Source organism: Triturus cristatus, chromosome 8, assembly GCF_964204655.1.
Source record: "Triturus cristatus chromosome 8, aTriCri1.1, whole genome shotgun sequence".
Lineage (NCBI taxonomy): Eukaryota > Metazoa > Chordata > Amphibia > Caudata > Salamandridae > Triturus > Triturus cristatus.
In genome coordinates this window covers 1,339,106,839-1,339,130,729 of record NC_140591.1, presented here as the reverse complement: position 1 = coordinate 1,339,130,729, position 23,891 = coordinate 1,339,106,839, and positions in this window count along the sequence as shown.

Sequence of the window (23,891 nt, the reverse complement as noted above, 5' to 3'; positions counted from 1 at the left end):
TACCATCACTGACAACTCATTGATTCACTTTGCACCATTTCTTAAACCCCACTTGTCTGACACAAACAATCTTTGTAAGTAAACACTCTTTACACACCTATCCATTTGTGTCATCTCCATGTTTATCACAGGATGTACAATGTTGACTCTGAATCCAATGTACCTGAAGCTAGGATTGCGACAAGGCATTGAGAGGCTGAAGGGACCCAGAAAGACACAAGAGAACAACATTTACTTGTCAGGTGATGGCATCACATCCAGTACACAACACTAGCCATCAAGGCACACAACCCAGCACACATTACAATGAGAAACAATATCAACATATACATCATGTGGCTGGTCATGACTACACTGTGCCACAAACATCAGCCATCAGCATAGAGCCGACAACTGGCAGCAGTCAGAAAGCTCCCCTAGGTCTTTGCACAACCATCAAAGATAGCAGACAATGGCACTGTTGTACAATGTCACTCACACTCAAAGGAAGTAGTGGTTGATGAGCTGTTGACATAGGTCGATACCTTTCTCCTCTCCACTATCCTTGTCACTGGACATGTGTGGGTTTGCAGGCGGGGGCATCTGTTGCTCATCATCGTTCGGGATCAGGGACTATCTTTGCGCAAGGCCAGGTTGTGGAGTATGCAGCATGCAACTATGATCTGACACACCTTCTGGGGAGAGTAGAGTAGTGCACATTGATGGAATGGAAGTGCTTCCTGTTCCTGTAGATGTGCTCACATGCCTGTGGTGGAACCAGGCCAACATGTGTGCAGTCAATGGCACAAATAACATTGGGGATGTGGGCAAGGTCATAAAATTCACCCTTCACAGCTGCCAATTCATGGCTCCTGGGAAAATAGATGTAGCTGTCCTTGTAGGTCATCATACTGGACAGGACATCACGTAGCACCCTGCTGAACATAGGTTGAGACATCCCACCTGCTCTGGACACCGTGTACTGGAACAAACCAGTTGCAAAGAAATGGAGGGCTGGCATCACATTACATGTTGGTGTCAAAGCAGTCAGATATGTTCTGCAAGGCCTCAGATGGGGCTCCAACTGAGCACATAGATCTTGAAGGGTAGGTTGGTCCAAACAGAATTTATGTATGATGTCCTCATCCTCCATGTGTGAAAGCAATGTGAATGGACGATGCACATTTGGTCGCCTCCTAGGAAAGATGAAAGGGGACACATGTCAATTCAATCCCCCTATGAGAAGTGTTAACCATTTTACGTTTTGACTGACACAGTGCCAACAATGATTGGCCAGAAACCACAGCTTACAGCACAAGTCACATGTAGAGATACCTTGATCCAAAGTAGATGTACACATGTCCAGTATGAACATAGTGAGTATCCACAAAACAGATTTTGACTATGTGAATGCCAAATGGTACATTCCAACATCCTGTGTCACCAGCCCTGCGAGTTGTTGACACAGCACAAGTGTGAAACAGCAACACTGCTGGCTTCTACGTAGCTGCTGTACCTGCGACACCTTCTTGTGTGATTCGGACAGGGCACCCATTACCAACACAATGAGCACAGTGTGTTCATAAAGATCAAGTATGGACATGAGTGCAGCAATCTACACAGTGAAATAGGCACATTATGGAGTATGTCCAACATTACTGTGGGTTGCTTAGCCATTTCACACATTGACATATTTACATATTTGAGAGTCACTCACACAACAGATCTGTGTACATGCACAACAACATCATAAGTCACATGTGAGGGTGTACATGCCAATGCATGTAATCCTGTGCACTGACATGGCATGTGTAGGCATCAGCGGGTTCAATGTTACACTAGCAATTGATTACACTATCTGGCGGCCTGATTCATCGTAAGTGTCTAATGTTCAATGCTGAGAACTGGCCATTGCCATAGCCACAGCATGATGTGTCCATAAGTGCCGTAAGCATGCACCGCCAGTGCAATCACGGCCATTGGCACCAATGTAAAGATGCCAAATTGCGGTAGCGACTGCCTGGCCCCTGCGGTGTGACACCACCAATGCCCATGCCCTTTCAGCCAATGGGAACCACAATCGCAGTACTGAGAGGCACTTTTGAAAATCGCGGTAGGTGTGCTCCGCTACCGCGGGGATGGCCATTGGCACCAATGTAAAGATGCCAAATCACAGTAGCAACCGCCTGGCCCCTGTGGTGTGGCACCGCAAATGCCCATGCCCCTACAGCCAATGGGAACCGCAATCACTGTAGTGAAATATACTTTTGAAAATCACGGTAGGCGTGCATGCTCTGCTACCGCGGGCCGGTCTTTGGATACAATTGAAAGATACATGATAGTGGTAGCGGCCGCCTGGCCCCTGCAGTGTGGTACCGTCAATGCCCATTCCCCTTCAGCCAATGGGAACCGCAATTGCTGTAGAGAAATGCACTTTTGAAAATCGTGGTAGACGTGCCTGCTACCGCGTTGCCGGTCATTGCTCACCTTTGAAAAAAGCAGACCTGGAACACCAATTGCAGCAGCTGAGTACCACTAAAACAACCCCATTGGGCTATATATGTCTGGGAGAGAGCCACACGTTTCCAGTGCATCCAGACCCTGCTGACTGACACTCTTCGCCACCAACTGCTGCTGTTCCTATCTCCTGGACCCAGTGATGGCAAGAACTGAGAACATCAGAGCCCGCCCCTTCACCACAGGAGGAGCTGGAGGTCCTGGTGTACGAAGGGCTTTCACAGTATGGAAGGCTATACGGTGCTCCCGGTGTAATGGTAAGTGTTTCAGAGTGAAAGTTGGAGATTGCAAAGAGTGCACACATGAAGTTGATATGCTGTAGTATGTGCCTGTGAGTGCTAGTTTGTGTGATACACTGCCTAGCATGCTGACTTCAGGTAAATGGGGTTTGTAGCCTAATTTCCCTGGCTGCATTTCAGGATGGGAGGGACATGCAGTGTTTTTGCAGCCATACAGTGACTCTGCTGGTTTGGAAAGTGGAAGTCAGAACAACCATTGCCTGTGCTAATGGATGCCAGAGTCCATGAGTTTTACACATGCACATTTGTGACATTGACAAAGTTTTTCATCCAGAGGGTACTGAAGGAAGTGTGTTCAACTTTCATATTGCCACCATGGATTTGTAAGCATTATGCACAAGATTAAAGTGCCTGAGGGTGACACTCTTTGTGGAAATTCACCTATGACACAGCAGAGTGTTGTACTTCTGAAACATCCTACTTCCATTCTTTTCATTATGTGTACTGACTTGCATGTGTAGGTACTGTTTGCCCTCTCGTATTGTACATGCATGTGACTGTTCAGTTGGCCCATGTTTAACCTCAGTGTGAGCCCCCCTGGCTTGCACAGTTACTACCCAATTTGAAAGGGACCCATCAATGAACGGACAGAGTGAGACATATGTGTTGTCTACCACCCTATTCATCAATGAGCTATCTTAGGCCTGTGGATAGCACAAGACAGACCTTGTGAGAAGTGTATGAGAATGTAAGCACATTTCCCTAAATGTGAGCTCCATGACACAGCGAGCGATTTACAGGCCAAGGACATTGAGGGGTGTGTAGTGTTGGTCACAGTGAGTCTGCCCTGACACATCATTTCCAATGTAATGTATGTCTTGTACCCTCACATACTGCATCCCAGATGAGGGCCTTCTTCACATTGCTCTCTGTGCTGGCATTCTGCATGTGTATGAGATGGCCAGGGACTGTGTCCATCCTCATACCTGCATGCATTTCTATATGATTATCTGATGCTAATGACCTACGTGTCATGCTGTATGGCCTCTGCTAAACATATCTGTATAGCTGTGCTGAGTTTGTGCATGCTCCTGTACTGAGACACAGTGGTACATAACCCAGTGTCACTGAAACTTCCTCTTCTTGTCTCCCATGCCTGCAGCTTAAAGTCCACCAACGGAAGGCCTTATGGAGGGCCCGCCGTTGCATGCAAGGTGCGGGCTCTGGGTGTCTCCATCTGACGGCACACACACTGTCCCAAGAGGTGGGATGACATCTGCCGGCTGAGCAAAAACGTGGTAGAGAATAAACTGGGGCTGCTCTCTCGGACTGGCAGGTTGGCGTGCAGGAGCATGACACCACTAATGGCCCGCATCTTGGCAGTGACACAGCCAGAGCTGGATGAATGTTTGAGGGCCCATCAGCAGGAAGTTGGGGGTGAGTATTCTGTGAAGGGTGACTTTCGGTGTGAGTGACTGCATGTATCCCAACCCTGAGCCAGTGTGGAGCTCTGTGATGTTTCTAATGTAATGCAATGGCTTTAAGTGGCCTCTGTGTTGAGTGCAGCTGTCATGCATTTACACTACATGTACTTTTGCATGTGTTTAATATAATGGCACTTGACATTGCAAGATGAGATGTGGCTTTATGGCATCGGCTTCATTATGGGTATCATGGACATCACCGGGCAGTGAACAGCAGTGTGCCTCATCTTAGTGTGCTTTCTTCGATGTGTGCAGTGCCTAACCTTGAAATTGAGAGAACTACACATCTGACACCAATGTGCAACGGTCGTTGTGCTTCAAAGCACAACATGGTGGACATCAGTAGCTCATGGCCATAGTATAAGGACATTCTGGAGTCAGTATCTGTGTTGTCCCCTTAATGTGACTCCGTATGTGATTATGACAACATGTTGAGATGTACATCTATCTCACCTGCAGGCACGTAGGTATGTTTACAGAAAACTGTATGTCAGGTTACATGGAGGCACGGTAAAAGCTAATTGGTTGTGTGAATGTTACATGGGTCATGAATGCCAAGTGTGCATGTTTCCATGCATCTTCTGAGTTTTGCATTAAGGTTGCACATGAAGACTGCACTGGGTGGTGTGCAACATGGGAGTATCATAATCTAGTTTCTTGATTTGCTTGCATATGATGTTTGTGAGTATGGCACTATACTGAACCTATATCTCTGTCTATTGCAGCATCTACCGAGGGCACAGAGGGACAGGGGACAGACACCAGTGGTGAGGGATCTTGCACAACTGCTATACATGAGCTCACTAATGTGACCAGCGCCTCGGAGGGTGGCAGGAATGCCCTTGAAGAATCATGTCCAGAAACACCAACCTCAACGTCATCTGACTCCTGCGGTGACTCCTCGATGTTGACAGGCACAGGGAGTGGGAAATCTGCCTGTTCTTCCACCATACATCATCCAGTGCCCACCCTCCCGGCTAATACCACTAGTGCTGCCCATGCCCGCAGAAGTAAGAAGGGTAGAATGTCCCTCCCCCAGGCACCGCTGCCCTTGCCCCTGTCTCCCCTACTGCCCTCAGTGTTGAGGCAGTGGACCTTTTGTGCCAGCTGTGTGTGGGTCAGACTACTCTCCTGAATGCCTTCCAGGATCATGAAAAGAGGTTGGCACAGGTAGTTGCCTTCATGGAGGGGATTCATTCTGACGTGGGTGGGCTACACAGAACTGTCCAGTTTTTGTCCTCCACGGTGATGGCAGCCATTCAGCTGTCACAGGGTCAGAGTCCAGCTCCAGTCCCTTCAGCAATAACCCTGACAGTGGCAACATCTGACGAGAGTGACCACACGCCACAGCCCTCAGGCTCCAAGTACTCAGCACGCAGCACACAACTGCAGCATTCCAAGTGGGCCAGAGCACAGACACCATCCCCAAAACAAAAAACAGGCACACAGGAGCACAAAGGGAAAAGCCCTTCGGGTGACACTCAGGGGCATCAGGCCAAGAACCAGGCCTCAGGCTCACATGCCTCCAATTCAGCCCCATCCAAGGAAACTCCCATCCCCAAACCTGCTCCCAAAGACAAACAAACAGTTGCCCTGGCTGCTGTGAAGCTGGTGCCTGCAAAGAGTCTGCAGAAACAACTCTCTAAGGCAGATTCTACCACAACCTCAACTCCCACCCACACCTCTGTGAAGCTAGGACAGGAGAGCAATGTGGGGGGTTCAACTGGTCAACAGGGGATTGAGGGTAAAAGGCAAGGCCAGGACAAGCGTACCACCAGATCCAGCAAATCCCCACAGGGAGAGCCACCACCTGCACCTGATGCACCTTTGGTGGAGAGTGAGGCTGTTGTGCCCACCCCACTTCCCACTCCTACCAAGACAGTTCTTGGCTATAGAATCCCCAAGAAGTGGAGAGGCAGCCGTCCACATTCACACTCACACACTGTGTCTCACAGCAGCGTGTCTCCCCGTGCCACCATGCCACCCAGTCCAAGCAGCCTTCCGGCTCCCAAAGCCACTGATGACTCTTCCTCAGCTGGTCCTCTCTCTCCCAGGTCCAGTCCTCCAATGGTCCATGACAATCAGCCACCTCCCAGTTCAACTGACAGCCAAGTCTGAGGCAAAGTCCCCCTCCCAAACCAATCTCTCCCACAGTTGTGCCTGCACTACCCATTTGTATCCCCAGAGCTGTAGTGATTCCCATGGAAGGTTCTCATGCACACATGTACATACTTTGAACTATGACTGGCTAATGTCCTTGCTGTTTGTCACTATGGATGTCCATTCCCTGTGCAGGTTCTCATGCACACATGTACATACTTTGAACTATGGACTGGCTAATGGCCTTGCTGTTTTTCACTTTTGATGCCCATTCCCTGTGCAGGTTCTCATGCACTCATGTACATACTTTGAAGTATGGACTGGCTAATGGCCTTGCTGTTTGTCACTTTTGATACCCATTCCCTGTGCAGGTTCTCATGCACACATGTACATACTTTGAACTATGGACTGGCCAATGGCCTTGCTGTTTGTCACTTTGGAGTCCCATTCACTGTGTAGGTTCTCATGCACACATGTATATACTTCGAACTATGGACTAGCTAATGACCTTGCTGTTTTCTACTTACGATGCCTATCTGGGTGATATGTAATAAAGACAGTTACTCCTGTTGTCTGCGTTGTCAATGTCATTACTAAATAAAATGTTTTCTGTATGGGTATGGTTGCATGTGACAAATGCTCTGTATGCCACTTTAACATTGCCAATTGATTGTTTAACTTTTTCAGAGTTTGCCAGAGGTGGAAGGCACTTTTGTTCTTCTTGACTCTGAGGCTTGAGGGTGTAATGTTGGTTTTTGTGCTGATCTACTGTTATCCTAATCATCACATGGTCATGTTAGCTAAATTGTACACATGCCATGTTATGATGCAATGCCACAACAGAAGTGACTTCTATCCACAGGATTACTTGCATGGTGGTCAGGGTCCATCGTATCTGTCATTGTGAGTAGTGTTGATGTGTGTGTGCCCCTGAAATGTCAACTGCACACATGTTTGATCCATGTAATGTGTGCCTGTTTGTTTCATTTGTCTGCCATGTGCTTTAGATTGTGGGCACATGTAGGAGTTGGTAAGTTAGGCACTGTGCAGGTTGTTGGTGTGTCCTTTCTCCTCTGGGGACACCTCCTTGTTGTTGCTGCCAGTTGTGAGTATGCAGAGTGTGTGACTGCCAAGTCTGTGTTGTGTTTTGTTGGTCCGCCATGTGTCTTGTTTCAGTTTGTGCTCACTGTGCAGACCTGCTCAGCCACACTGACATTATTTGTGAGTTTTCTCATGCATTGCTGTCACTTGACCCATTTTGGGCTCCAGTATGGTATGTGGTATGTGGAGTCATGCCATTCCCTATAGGGGCTTCTGATGCCTACACATTGTGAGTTACTCCTGTATGTGTTTGTGTAATGTACACTCCTCATCTGTCCACTACTGACGTACACACCACTTCAATCTCATGTCTTCCACCCCATGGCTTGCCAGTGTGTGAGCCTTCCCACCACTTCATAGTGTGACACTATGCGTGGTGATGCTGAACTGTGTACAGGAGCAATTTGCCACTCAGGACAGTTTCCCAATTAGTTATGTGTTATTTTCTTCTACTGATTTGCTGTCATGGTTGGTCATGTGCAGTGCATATGTTTGAGCAGCACAGTCCCCTAGCCATGTTGTTTGCATCTGGGTTTCCCTGAGTTGTGCATCTTTGGGTGATGGCTAAGCTGATTGTGTGTTTGCTGAGGTACTGCTACCCTTGAATTTGATGTTATCTGCGTGCTGTGATGATTTGTGCTGTGAGAGTTCATGGTGTGGCACTCAGATGTGTGTGCTACTGACTTGGTTGGTGTGCACACACTGCTTGGTGTGCATGCAGTGTTGTCAGTGTATGTTGCTTTGTACTCGCTTGGTGTGCATGCCCCTGATGTATAGCTCAGTTTGCAATGTGATGGATTGGAATGTGCATCTGTTGTGATTTTGTTGTGGATGTATGCAGTGATTGGCCTGTGTTGGCTCTTTCTACTGACAGATGCTATGTGTGTGTGATGTTCTATTTGCATGACGTGTGTGAATTGTTGTTGCTGTGTGATATATTCAGATGTGTGTTGCAGGTGTAGTGTGCATTACTTGTGTGTCTGTCACAAGCAGCAAGGTGGATTCTTGTTACTGGGCTTGTTTTGAGTGCACATTGGTGGTTTGTCCCCCTATTTTTGACCAGTCACATGTCAGGATTGTGCATGTGCATGTTTGTGGTACACTATGGCACCTTGTTCACTTTATGAGTGGTTTGGTGTCTCTGTCTGTGTTAGCTGATTGTCCAATTGATCCCAATTAGTGTTCAAGATTGATTTTTGAAGATGCACTTCTTGTTTGTGTAGAGGTATGGTGTCTGTGCATTGCATTTCCACTGTTTGGCTGCACATGTGTGTGCTTGTTAGACTTCTGTGTATGTTGTTTGCGAGTTTTGTGTTTGGCAATTGTTTCTGTGTCAGCATTGGTTCAGGCATCCTTGAGTGTGAGTGTAATGTTTGTGGATGCACCACAGGGAGTGTGATTGTTTGTCATTGAGCTCACAGGACATCATTTTGACCATTATGTGTGTTTCTCACAGGTGTTGAGTGTTGTGAGGTGGGTAGAGGAGGGGTATGTGTGAAGGTCCTACTTGTGTTTGACAGTCAAGGAGTATGACAATGGCTCATGTGTGTTGTACTGATGACATGCACATGTCAAGTAAGTTGACACAAATGTGTGGCTGGTCACTGTATGAGTTCTGACACTTCCTATCACTTCTGTGCCTATGCATAGCTTGCATTGTTGTATCCCAGAGATATTGCACAGATGTCACTTAGGTTTAATTACAATCACTGTGCCACCCATGTCTGATTTGCAGGCCTAAGGGTTGTGTGATCTGTTCCTCCTCTTGCATGTAATGTAGAAATGCTATGTGACTTGCTCCATGGTTTTCCAGAATTGTGCACTCCACTTTGGGTTAGTCCATTTCTTGTCATACATTACTGTTGACTAATGTGTATGTGGCTGAGTGCCAGTGTGGGAACTTTCTGAGGGTCTTGACATGCAGTGTGAACAGTTCAGTGGTTGTTAATATGAAGTGTGAGCTTTCAGTTCCTTTTTTACTCAGCTTGATTCACATGAGTAGTAGGCAGGTGTGAGGAAGAGGGTTGTCCAGCCCCTGAGCTTCTGTGCAGGTTGTTCCTCTTCACTCCCACCTTCCCATTCAATCTCCCTTGTTCTTTGATGTGTGAGGTGCAAGGGCTGGGTGTAGGAAGCGTGGTGTGGGACGGGTGAGGGTGGAGCCCTGTCAATCTGGGCAGACTGCCCATGCCTGGAGCAGGCACTGCCTACTACATTGTGCGCAGGTTTTCCCACGTCTTCACCACTGCGGTGACATGACCGGGAGATTGCAGTGATTTCATGGTTGATGGGTGACCCGGATGTGGAGGGGTGAGTTTCTGATGGTATGACATGTGTGGGTACAGTGGGGGATATGTTCCTGTCCCAGAGTGTCTGATGTAGACAGGAACTAAATGACAGCACAAGAGTGGCATTTTGTGGTTGCGTGCAGAGTTGTGTATTTGCGTACCTGCGGTGTTGTCCACACCGGTGCATTTTTTGCTGGTAGTGGATGAGGTACAGCAGTGGAATGACTTGAAGAGCTGGATCCATTGCGGTCCAGACCGGGTGGAGGGGACCGGGAGTCTGGTTTCGCGCTCTGCTGTCGTGCTTCTGCCGTCTCCGGGTGGGTGGATTCTCCGCTGCAGTGTGATGGGATGGGATTTGTGTGGTGAACGGAACGTCATTCCGCATGGAAGTGTGTCTCGATTGGTCCCTCCGCCACAGTGGCGGGTGCATAAATCAGGCAGTTCACATACCTCCGCAGCGGAAGGAAAATGGGCTATGTTTGCCCATCGTAATATGGCAGAAGCGAGGACGCTGCTGGAGTGCGGATAAGGGCATTTTCCGCCATCGCCAGCACTGCAGTTGTGCCTCCATCCGCCATCCTAATAAGCCCCTAAGCTCCATCTCTGCCACTCTTCCTGGTTTCAGTCAGTTGCCCTTCTGGTAGCAGTTGCTCTGATTCATGGTTACTGTTTGTGTTTGCAAATGTCCAGGTAGCAGTATTGAATGCAGGTTGTGTGGCTATCATTCTGAAGTAATGGAACACATCGTCTGTGTATGCCTGCACAGCTCATAGCCAGACGGTCATTATTGCAGGATCAATTGATCAGGTTGGGAGTTCGATCCTGCCTGGAGGCAATAATGGCTGCTCTAAATCCTGACAACACAAAGTTGAACATTTGGCTCACGAAATTTGTTCACAAAGCATCAAAACTACTGGAAGCCACAACTGCAGCCAAACCCTCCTCATTTTAGCATGGCGGTCGAGTTAAAAGGCTTAACAATTGAATTAAAGACTATAAGATCAGAAAACCAGAGTGAGGCCTTTCAGCAGAGCATTATTAGCTCACCATGATCGCTCTAATTTTTAGTAATTTATAAACGCCCGTTTCTAATACTCATCATTGTCATTTTTATTGTACGAATTAGTCGTGTTTTAAATTGTAATGTTTTTTTTTAAACTAATCAATAAAGTTATTATTTATGTTACTGTTTGTATTTGCAATTGTCTGCAGTCTCAGAATCCTTGATACCGTGGCAGTGCATTTGAGCCTGTGTCCTTGTCCCTGCTATAATTTTCCATTTGGCTGATCCATTGTTTGCTACTGTTCTTGTTTCTATTTCCAGGGTGGGGCTTGGATTGGAGTTCCCTCATTCCCTGTGATATTGCTACTTGGGTATAGTCGGGTTGTAAGATGTAGGATAACTCCAGAAAGTGTTTTACATTTCTCAACTGCCACTTCAAAAACCTTGATGTACAGATGCAATGCAACAGTGGAATTGTGTCAGAAGATGTGAAGTGTGCCCAGTACCCAATCGTAAAGGGACTGGGCATGTATTTGGAAGAATATTAAGCAACAAGCTACACTACAGGATTTTCAAATAAATGTATCCTTACCTTCCATCCTGCATAAGGATGGTACCCCTTAGCCTCAGCTCCACCAGCTCTCTGTCCTTTACTCTACTATTGATGCTAGCCTACAAATATACAATGAGAGCCAAAGCAAAGTCCTTCCTTGGTTTGCATATGATAGTCAGAGTCTAAAACTTACCACTTGCTGAGCACATGGGAAGGGGAGAAGAAGATATGATCCAAACTGAACAGTGGCCTCTGTTTATGAACACAGTATTAGAGAAATAAAAACTATGAATATCTTGAAGCATATTAGACAAGCCCAAACTATGATCTAGTAGCTATTGCATATACTATTAGAAATATAATTTTTTCAGGTAGCTCAAACTAGACTCTTATACTTTAAATAACTATGCATATAAACCACAGCTTTCCTCTGTTATATGTTTCTAAACTCAGCCCATCCTTTTCCTTTGGCAATATTCATTCTACAACTACTTCTTTATGCCATAAACATCTTCCATTAGATATGTTTACCTTTGATACAAAAATATTGTGATAATGTGAAAATGCAGCATTCTGTATACAGCAATATGATTCGTATTTTAAGGCTCATAAGAATCTCTTTCAGTTTGCATACTAGTTGCTGCTCAATACACATTCAGCCTAATGTATAGCTGGAACTATACTGTAGCATGAATTACTAACTTTTAGTAATTAGAACTTTAATATTTTGAACAAAGGGGAATGGCTACAGAAACCTAGGACAACTAGAGATAAAATATGACTATGTTAATATAAAATTTGAACAGTAATTTAGGTATATGTTTTTTAACCACAAATTATGATTACCATAAGTGTTTGAATTACGACCTAATGTGTTGTATTGTGAATGTAACCTGTTCTTCTCTTGTGTTTCTGCTATGTCAGCCCTTAAGATGCGTCATGTACTGTGGTGTAGCTAGACCTTTGGCCGGGTGGGTTGGGGGTTTGGATGGTGATTCCTGTGCTTAAGAGTGGGAGGAAGGCCCTTCCCCCTTGCTATGCCAATGGTCATGTACCGCCACGAAACACACGTTGAATGAAATGTTCTTAAGGTATGAATGAGTCAAATTGAAAGTATTTGTGGGAACACTGTGAGTGATCAACATTTTGTGCTTCATTAAAAACTATGTGTGAAACACAATTGTAACAATGCAATAACATGGTCTTTTTTTTATACTCATTGTTTGAAAGTTCATGTGCAATTTCGAAAGTATAGAGTAACAAATAAATCTTAATGACAACCCATTAATTGGATTTGTATATCTGAAATGGAGATCCTCACAAAACTTGTATTGTGTAAATATATTTGTTATATGGATTAAGGTACTGTGTTTTAAGGTTTTAGGGTTTCTTTTATTTTTCTGGGCAGCTTGAGTCTAAGATTGTGCACATGTATGAGATTAGTTACTCAAGAATAATGTGTCTATTCATTGGGGGTTGTAGGAATTTTATCTGGAAGGTCTTGTAGTTACTTTGTTTGAGACGACTCCCACATTTAGTAATTTATTTTCCCTTTGATGAGCAGTCATGTGTGTCACCCAGTTCTATTAAAGGACATTATTTCGGAACTCCCCTGTGTACTTTGAAAACACATTTAATCAAATGAATTTTAGCAAGTGCTTCACCTATGTGATTTTATTCTCTGTCGTACGTGTGTAGGCCACAATGGATTGATGTAAAAGTGGTCATAACCATAAATGTTGTGTCCTAAAACGTAGACTCAGTTTTGGTTTTGGCTTTTAATCTACATTCATTCACAAGGCTTTTGTATAGTAAGAATATGCATTGAAAAAAGCACAAATAAAACTCTTGTACACTAATATCAAGAAAGAGTGTAGGGAGTTAAATGGTGGAAAGGAGACTTCGAAAAGAAAGAGAGAAAAAATTGGAAAGAAAATATTTTTGAGCCTTATCTGAGGGAGGAATCCCAGGGATTTTACAAGACCTGCAAAACTTGCATTACTTTATGGATCATCATTTGTCGCGGACACAATTTGTTTATCTTCTGCATCATGAATCTCTTATTTATTGTTGAGGCTTGTAAGGTCCATTCACTAATCGATATCCAACTATTTCGTGGTTCATAGACACACTACTGGATATTTGGACACAGCTGAAGTCTAATCTTTATATTCGATTTTTGAAGAAGATGGTTATTGTTTTTGATCCATCCACAAACTGATCTGATAGTAGTAGGGATGTTAGGGCCAGATGTACGACCATGTCATTTAGCAACTACAAAATTGTGTTCAATTGTGAGTCGAAATTTGCAAGTCGCTAAATGCCATGTACAACCGTGTCTGAGACACTGTTAGTGATTCCTAATGGGGTCGCAAATTGCATACCTCATGCATATTAATGAGGCACTCGCAATTTGCGACCCCATTAGGAATGGCTGGCCCTCCCAGGTATTGTGGCCTGCTGGGCTCAGCAGACCTCCATGTCTGGGACTGCTTTTAAATAAAGCATGTATTTTTTTAATGCAGCCCGTTTCCCCTGCATTCGCAAAGGAGTAGGGGACCTCTGGCACCCCTTTCCAATTTGCCAGTGCTTTGCCACCATCTTGAAGAGGCAATTGCGGTTGAAAAACATTCTTACATAGGTCTCTGATTCGCTATTAGGAATGGACGCCCTTGGAACGCCCCTTCCTAATAGCGACTCGCAATTCCTATTTAGTGAGTCACAAATAAATTGTGACTCGCTAAAAAGGATGGTACATGACCCTATTAGATTTTGCATGCGCAAACGGTTTGCAAACCTGTTTGTGCATGCAAATAGGGTTGTACATCAGGCCCTTACATCTTGTTTTTCTTTTTCTGACGCCTATAGGAAATGTCCAAGGAATTTAGATTAAAAACACTTCTATTTATGGCAGTACAACAGCAGGTGGCGCCATTGATTGAGGTTGTTGGTGGTCACAAGGGCAGCTGTTGGATAGGTTGTTTGTTCTTGTTGCCATGATGTAATTGATTGGCAACAAGTTGAACCTAGTCACTATTTCTTAGCTTTATCAGGTCGTTCATCCATGTAGGTTGGCGCTTGGAGAGGCTTGTACCTCTTGACATAATTTTTTTCCTCCAGAGGTGCTTCTCTCTAAGGTGTGCAGCATGTCCATGTAGTTACTCCTTAGAGATCGTGCTTCAAACCAACTCATTATTTTGTCTTCTGGGTGTCAGGTAGAGATGAAGTAGAACAAACTAGAGCTTTTTGCCAAAGCGTCTTTTCTGCTGTATGTGGTTGACAGGACAGTTCTGATCCATAAGTTAATGTAGCTCTGTACTTTGATTGGTAAATTATTTTTATCAATATATTTGATGTAAGAAATTGAGTTACTGGTTGAGGGAGGAGCCCTACTCAAGCAGCAACCACAATCTTTGTCATGGTGAAGTCACAAGCAAACCCCAAATTAACCTGTGCTCAACCCTCTGGTATTTTGGCACAGAGCAGTCAGGCTTAACTTAGAGGCAATGTGTAGCTTAGTTGTGCAACACTTCAAACAATGTTTTAAATGAAAACACTACAAAAAAAGTATCCCTCATCAAATTAGAAAAATAGAGTATATTATATTAAATTAAATAGAACAAGAGAAAAATGACAAACATCCACTCATATTATCTGGAGATATACAACTTTGAAGATTTCAGTGAAAATATCACCTAAAAAGCCTAAAGCACCACTCAAGGCTATCTGGTTGTGTGAGACCGGGAGAAAGTCCCAAGTACAAGCAACCACAAGGGAGCGCGAGGTGAATACAAGGCTCTAGTTAGTCTCACTGAAAAGTTACTTTCTCAGTCTAGCTGAAGGAGTCCTGTTACCTGTGAAGGAGGCGGCGAGGAGCAAGTAAGGGTTTCAGAAAGTCATCGATGTAGCACGAAAAGCAGGCCTGGCATCGCTGATAGGCATTGCTGTAGCATGCAGATCCTGTTGTCATCGAGAACAGCCAGGCATTTGCGTTGTGATGGATCTCTCTACGTGTGGTTGATGCTGCTTTGCAAAGGGTCAGTCTGATAGTTCTTTGCATTGGTGGGCTTTGAGGGTGACAATGTTTTGGCACCAACAAACCTGTTTGTAGTTGAAGAGAGCCAAGAAACTTTAATTCAGTTTTCTGAGGCTGTACCAAAGGGTACAGTACCTGAGGGGCACCACTTGGGGGTCTGCCTTACCATCCTCCTTGACTTATCGTCAGCCTTTGATACCATCAAACATGAAAACCTCCTAGACATACTTAAACATAGGATAGCACTATTGGGGACCGTTCTCAACTGCTTTGCCTCTTTTCTATAGCACAGAACTCAAAGAATCAAAGTCAATATGTCCCTATGCCACCCTTCACATGCCACTCTAGAGGTCTCTCAGGGATCTACACTCTTACCCACTCTCTTTAATTTATTAATTGAACCTCTAACCGATTTCCTGGATTCATCTAACATCTACTATCAATTGGACGCAGATGACACCCAACTGTATCCAAAAATCTCTTCCCCCAAAAATATTACGTCTCTAAACTCAACACTGCAAAAAACACAAAACTGGCTAGCTGGTAACCACCTTAAACTAAATGCTCTCAAAACAGAATTCCTTCCAATTGCCTCACCCAAACGTTCTCCGGCCATTATGGAATGGATGAAATAACTAACAACACTGAATTGTGTCCCACGTATTATAGCGTCAACAAGATCTCTGGGAGCAATGCTGGACATCAATCTGAAGATGGAGGAGCACATCAACTCTTCCACCAAAGGAGCGAACTTCCACATGAGCATCATATGAAAAATGAAACGCTTCCTTTCCCTGGATGACCTCAAGTCTGTTGTTCAAGCTCAAGTGATTCCTAGGTTAGACTATGGTAGTGCAGCCCTTTGCGGCCTACCCAGAGCCAAGCTGGCACCACTGAGGGCCTCTCTTAACTCTGCTGCTAGACTCATTACAGGATCAAAAATGCATAATCACACCACTCTGGACCTGAAATCACTTAACAGGCTTCCATATGAGGTGAGGATGCATTTGAAAATTGCCTGCCTGACACATAAAGCCCTGCATTTCAACAACTCAAAGTACCTTGCACAAAAACTGGAGCTGTCTGGTGGCTTCAGAGCATCTAGAAGCACTAGTTCCCTTCTGCCATTACCACCAATATTTCATAAAAAGAAAACTTATAACCAAACCTTTTCAGGCATGGCCCAGAGAATCTGGATTGCCCTTCGCCCTGAAATCAGAATGAATTCCTCAATTGCCTCATTCAATAAAGAAGTAAAAAGAATACTGATGAACAAATCTATGCCAGTGAACGCATGAACTATACTCCAGAACTTGATCTATCCCTTACCTGCACGCATGCTCACTTCTCGTAATCTATATTCTTACTCTGTTCAAGCGGTTGCTGTCCACTTGGACCCTTTGGTCTGCTCTCTAAGAGAGATACCCACACCTTGTACCTGCTCAATTATGTTGTTTTTATTGTTATACTTTTTGCCTCGATCATTGTAAATCACTTGATACCTACAAGGGACATGTACACACTATATCAAACTTTATAAACCAATAAATTAAGGGTCAGGGGCTTGCTCCAGTTGGACTGGGGTGCTGGCTCAGGTGGTTGTGAGTCTGTTATGCCCCTGTCCCTCAGAAAAGGAGTCCAGCAGACTAGCCCTTGGAGTCACTCTGGGACTCCTGGGTTCAGTTGCAGGCCCAATCTCACTGAATAAAGCAGGGGGTCAGCAGGGCAGCAGTCCAGCAAAGCAATTTTCCAGCAGGGTAGCACTCCAGCAAAGTAGTAAGCAGCACAGCTATCCTTCTTTCTGGCATAGGTCCAGAAGTGCACTCAAGACTTGGTGTCTGAGGTCCTATATTTTACCTGGTTCTTTCTTTGAAGTTTCTAGAGGTTTCTCTTTGACCTCCACAGGCTTCCTTCATTCCCTGCCCAGGCTCCAGACTAACTACAGGGGTTGTGCAGTACATTTGCATGGAGGCAGGACACAACCCATTCAAGTGTAAGTAGAACTGTGCCCAGCTCTGCCCTTCCATCCTGCTGGTGAAGACCCATCCAGGCACACCTAAGCTCTCTTTTGTATGCAGCTGTCTAGGAGGGATACACAAAGCCCAACTGTCAGCTGCAACCAGTCGTGTAACCCAGAGGCAGGCGCAGGCACCAAATAGCTATGACAGGAGAATGCCAACTTGCAAAAAGTTCAATTTTCAAAATTGAAATTCAGTTCTTACTTTACCATTAGAGAGGATTTTCCATTACAATTCTGAAGACACCAAATAGGAACTGTTCCAATTTGGGAGCTACAGCTAATTAAATGTAATAAGGCAACTCCATTGCTATTCTATGGGAGAGACAGGCCTTGCAGTAGTGAAAAATTAATTTAGGACTTTTCACTGCCAGGTCATGTAAAATGTAAAGGTACATGTCCAGCTTTTTCTGTACACTGTACCCTGCCCTCTGGGATGTCCAGAGACTACCCTGCAGGTGACTTATATGTATTAAAAAGAAAGGTTTGAGCCTGGCAAAAAGTTGGCAGGTTGAAATGGCAGTTTAAAACTGCACACACAGGCTGCAATGGCAGACCTATGACATGTTTAAAGGGCTACTTAAGTGGGCGGCACTATCAGTTCTGCTGGCCCACTAATAGCATTTAATTTACAGGTCCTGGGTACCCGTAGTACCATTTTATTAGGAACCTATACATAATTTAAATATGCCAATTGTCGATAAGCCAATGTTACCATGTTTTAAGGAGTGAACACATGCACTTCCAAAGTATGCAGTGTCCTAAGGCGGGTGAAAACAAGGCCAGCAAAAATGGGGGAGAGAGGGAAAAGGTTTGGGGAAGATGACCCTAAGGCTGACAGGTCTAACACTTGAGCATCCCATTATCACATCTCTTTGCAAATCTTAGTATGCCACTAGCCATGCCCATTTGGTTTATATTATAACAACTGTGAGGCATTCTCACTATTTGCCAAAAGAAGTGAATGATTGACATACAGCAGTATTTGACATTTGTGTCATTGAATTTGGGGGAAGTACTTTGTTGCCTCTCTCAGTACTTCCATGAGATCATTGATTTGAAAATTGCATAGCACTGGACGCAGTATGTGTCCTTGTTTTACTCAAGTGTTCATTTGAAACCTCCTGGGCAATTGTCCTGCATTTCTCTATTCAACATGTGCTCATGAGGTGTTTTGCATCTCTGAAATAAAATGGACAAGATTAGGTTTCAAAATCAATTTTCTAGTCTTCCACAGAGTTCTCTTCAGTCAAGATCAAACACTTGGGAAAAGTCTAAGAATAAAGTACTGAGAGGGTCCAACTTCCTGATGGGTGATTTGTCTTTCGGGAATGCTTGAATGATTAATGTTTGGTCAATGGTAGAGAGTCTGAACCAAAATCTACCTCATACCGGGAAGAGCCCTCTTTACTTCTCTGTCCATATGTTGAGTTATGAAGATCTTCACCTGTAAGTCTATAAGGCTCCTGGGTCTATAGGGTTTTGGGTCATTCATAATTCTTTTTTTGTGAAGGGGAACCATTATACCTTTGGTTCAGGGAGGATCAGAAGACTAGGTTTGAAGTGATATGTCACCATTACTGACCAGTCAGTATTTTATGAGGCATTACACTGAAGGTTAGTAATAGGGGTGGGCGGAATTTGCGAAATGCACTTATTATCGCGTAAATTTTAAAAAGTCTCCGCAAACTCGCGGAAATATCCCGAAGATGCAGAAGTTTTTTTCCCGCCCGTTCGCAGTATGTTCTGCGTGGTCGCGGCCCGCCAACTTACCCATGCGGTTTCTCGCGGGCGCGACCATCTTTTTTTCACTTGTCTCACGGTGCATGATCGCGAGAAGAAAGACGTGATCGCGCGACGAATGATGTTACTGTGGGCGCGAACTGTCGCGAGACAGCGCAAATGGCTACCAACAATCCAACATCTCGTGGAGAACGTGACCGGACCGGGAAAACTTGTTGGCGAACGCGGGGATTCAGGTAAGGTGATCGCGCGCACGCAAGAATGTATTATTTAACAGCCCGAGCAAGCAAAAAATTTCCGGTAAAATGCGGATTGCGGAAATTTTGACATTTTCGCGCTCTCCGCGGAACGCGAAAATGTCAAATTATTGCAATTTCCGTGAGCGGAACTGATTTTTAGCCCAGGCCTAGTTAGTACATTGAGAGGGATGTCATTTCGCAGGTAGGTACATCTGGGGTGTTTAGGGTTCAGAGTAAGTCGCTTATATGGAGAACAATTGGGTTGTAGGGTTCAGAATGGGCAGTCCATGGGGTACAAAGGTGTTTTTAGGGTTCAGGAATGGGTAATGCATTGGGGTAGTAAAGAAATGGTAGTAGATGTGTCATGGAGTTTTTAGGATTTAGGTATGAGTGGTGTATTGTGGAAGTAAGAGGTATTTAGAGTTTAGAAGTGGATAGTGTAAGGATATTTAGCAATGGGTAGGGTATAGGGGTAGTAAGATTTTTTAGGGCACAAGCTCACTTGCAGTATTTATTCACACTCAAATGCTAGTGTGCTCAGTTTCAATTCAACCGGTCCTACCATTCAGTAATGAAAAAAGTCACAGTGAGTCAGTCTTGCATTTCAGCCTTCAGATGCACCAGCACACCCTCAGCATGAGAGGGGGGAGTCAGCTTTCAACGTATCTGTACTCCATCCTAGATCCTGAGATGAGATCATTAATTAACCAATAATGGCTTGATGCAGTCCTGATTTGACCAAACTTTAGAGTCCTGGTGATGGGCTTAAATGGGAACCTCCAGGTATTTGCTAGGGCTCCAATCAGAAACTTCTGCTGGTACAACCTCTTCTGGCTTTTCACAACCTCACTAGTTGAAGCTATTTGTGGTCTGGGTACAGTGGACAGTGGAAGCCAACACATGGGTTGATCACCCAAGGGAGTTGCAGTAATGTACTAGCCAATTGTATCTCCACAGTTGGGGCCATACAGAAGCCAGTTACAGAACTTGGCAACTGCAGCCATGCACATGCCAATCAGGAATCTTGGCAGTTGCAGTCTTGCGTATGCCAATTCAGATACGCCATCACAACCCTGACTGAGTCTCTGCAGTGGTGGATAACAGAGTCATAGTTCCCAACAGGAACCGGCACAGAGAGACTGAAGACCCGCAAATTCTAAGATAAAGTAGAACACTTTGTCATACCCCCCCCCCGGTCTGTATGCTCCACACACAGTACATAATGGAATACACCATTCTTTCCTTGACAGACATTCCTCCTCCAGAGTTGGCAGGCGTCTTCCTTCTCTAAGCAGCAAAATAGGCTTTTGTGAACTACAGGGCAGATATACAACCCCCCAGCAAGGGATCCAAGTGTCAGATGATGTCCTCTCAATGCTGAGAGACTGAATGTCAGGCAGACACAAGCCCTTGCTGCATAGTAAACCTCCCATTACTCTGTGGACTACTCTCTTCCTTGACCAGAGATTTCTTGGAACATGAACCACAAGTGGGGTAGTGGTGCATGCTAAACAACATGCCCACCCACCAGACATGACAGAACAACTGACAATGGTAACCTGGGCAAGCCATGAACATGAGCCATCAACGGCATGGCACCTCAGCCACACACTAGCCCAATGTTGGGAGAGTTGGCAATCAGGCATTTGTGAAGGAGGCAGGAGAACCATGACTGGGAAAGCACACAATGCCAAGAGTTACGGAGATGTGCTGGACAGACCGCAGCATGCAGAACACACCCATATCCATTGCGACATACACCTCTGGTGTAGGGAGTGTAGTGGATACTGGACGCAACCATTTCACCCCAGCCAGCGGGGGAGTTCAAGGAAATGTTGCCTGTTATGCCCCCCCGGAAACGTGAGCGGAGTGGTATGGTCTGGCGTACGCCAGGCCAGCATAGGGGTGTGAATAAAAAGCACGTAGCCCTGGGCGTGGTCCTCTTTCGGAAAGCCCAACATCTCTGCCAGGGTGGCGCCTCTCACCACGCCAAGAGGCCGACGGTGTCTTCGTGAGCGGAGTTGCCTGCGCTCCTGTGCGCCTGCCGTACCCCAGCAGGCTGGACCCTGAACACGTCAGGCCCGCCCCTGCGCAGCCAGTCCACACTGATCACCTTCCGACACCGGCGTGTGTCAAGGATGGCCCACCACTTGCCTGCGCAAGCTCCAAGCCCGAGGCCTGCGACCTTGACAGCCTCTCAGACCATCACGGCCTCCACGACACAGGCCCGCTTTCTCGTTGACGTACTCTACTGCCGCCTCCGGCCTACACTATGGTCAAGTAGGTTTCACATTTGGAACTGAGTCTTGATTACACCATGGCACTGAACATTATTTAAGGCCGAGTTCATGTCACTATACTCCCTTCGATGTGGTGCCACCAAGTCTGTGCCTAGCATTACAACCACACATGTCTGTGGGCCTACGCGGACTACTGCCCTCGGCCAACGCTGCGCAAGAGTAGGTCACAGAATTGGAACTGAACATCGATTATTCAAAGGCAGAAAACATATCATCGCATGCAAGGAGAGGAGTAAGTGGACGACGTAATGCAGTCTGGAGGGAATAGGATCATCGTTTACTGAAAACATAGGTCAGTGGTGTGGCATCCTGGCGTGGTGGCCTTGCTGTGGCTCAACTACAGTCCAAAGTCTTCATGAGTTATTGTAAGTTCTGTGGGCGGGGGGTGTGACGCATCAGGGCCTCGGTGGTGCTTTGATTATGTTACAGCCAACTTACAGCCACACCTAAAATGCTAGTGTTGTACAGGAAATGTTATATTCATTTTGAGAATACATTCACATGAAAGAAAAGACAGTGATTGAAGAGATGTGTGAGGAACTGTCCTATGCTAGAGAGTAAAAATGTGAGTCCACAGATGTGCTTGAGTGTCACAGTGTGCTTATGTATGCTGGTAATCTTGCCACTGTTGAGGAAATAAAATGTGCTTTCCATTTCATATCAAAGTCTTTTCTTTTTCACACATATGCCTATTGAGGTTTTACAAAATTGTTTCAAATTAAACCACCTGAGGGGTATGCTTAAGAGATAAGGCAAGCATACCCTGGCCAAGTTTTTAAGCCTGCTTTCCCAACAATAGCTCCATGATTACTAGATGCAATCTTGTATGCTGTTAGGAGCAAAACTGCAGTGTTTCAAGAAGAAAGAATATGTTTAAGTACACTGTAGAAAATTGTTATCCATGAGTTTTTATTGCTGGAAATATAACTTTGGGCCACCTGTACGACCATTTCTAGCGCTTGCAAACGGAGATTCGGCCCATTTGCGACCACTAAAATGGCTCCTGAAATGTACAAACCATATTTTGCGAGTAGGTAATCTATTTCCAACTCGCAAAATAGGGTTTTCGAGTCACTATTAGGAGGGGCGTGCCAAGGGCATCCCTTCCTAATAGTGTGTTGCAGGGTGATGAAAGATTGTTTTGTGACTGCAATGCAGTCGCAAAACAATTACAGTTTACCACCAATTTAAATTGGTGGGAAGCCAGTTGCAAGCAGGAAAGAACCCCTTCCTCTTTGTGAATGGTAGCGAAAATATTTTTTAAGAGTAGGCAAGGATCCATCGGACCTATATATAAAAGAAAACAGAAATGCTTCATTTTTAAAACATTATTTTGCAACGTATCCCATTTACCCTTAAGGAAAACGGGATGCATTTATCAAAAAAACAAATTGCTTTATTTAAAAGCAAACTCAGACATGGTAGTCTGTTTTCTCCAGCAGGCCACCATCTCTGTGTTATTGCCCATTCCCAATGGGTCGCAAATTGTGACCTGCCTCATGAATATTGATGAGGCAGCTCAATTGCGACCTCATTGGGAATCGCTAAATGTGTCTGAGACACAGTAGTACATTTAAAGTGAAATGGTCGTACATGTGGTCCAAAGTCTTTTATTGCACAAACTGCTTCCTTGTGATTTATCTAGGCGGGGTGCGCTGTGGTGTGTAGTGTGAGGTGGTTTGGGATTGGTTGGAGTTGAGTGAGTGACGCGTTCTGGGTAGAGATGCGTGGTGTCATATGTTACTCTGAACTTGAAGTTGAATTTTTTTTAAATTTGTGTTTTTGTTTTGGATAACATGACTTTGATATTTGTTTTAACATCACTAATTTCATTCTTCTCTCTCTCTCTCTTACACACACTCTCTCTATCTCTCTCTAGCTCTCTCTCTCTCTTTCTCTCTCTCTCTCTCTCGCTCTCTCTCTCTATCTTGCTCTCTCGCTCCCTCTCTCTCTCTCTCTCGCTCCCTCTCTTTTTCCTTCTCCATCCCTGTCGAGATAATCTACAAACGCTTGAATTTCCTTGGGAAATGTAAAAGCTCAGAGAAGTTTGGCTTTCACAGTTTCCAATTTGAGCCATTATTGGTCATTCAGACTTGAGCAGCTCAGGTCAAAGCTCCACTAGGAAAGTTCACCCAGTGCTGAATTTCTTCATCTTTTTTTTATTGCATCTGAAGAGCTCTTCCTGAGCAAACACCGGTGGCCCTGTATCTTCGAGGCACCTTTGGCCCAGCCTCTTCTAATTTGTACTTCTGTAAGTGCGAGCATGCCTCCTTCACTTATCTTCCAGGAACCTTA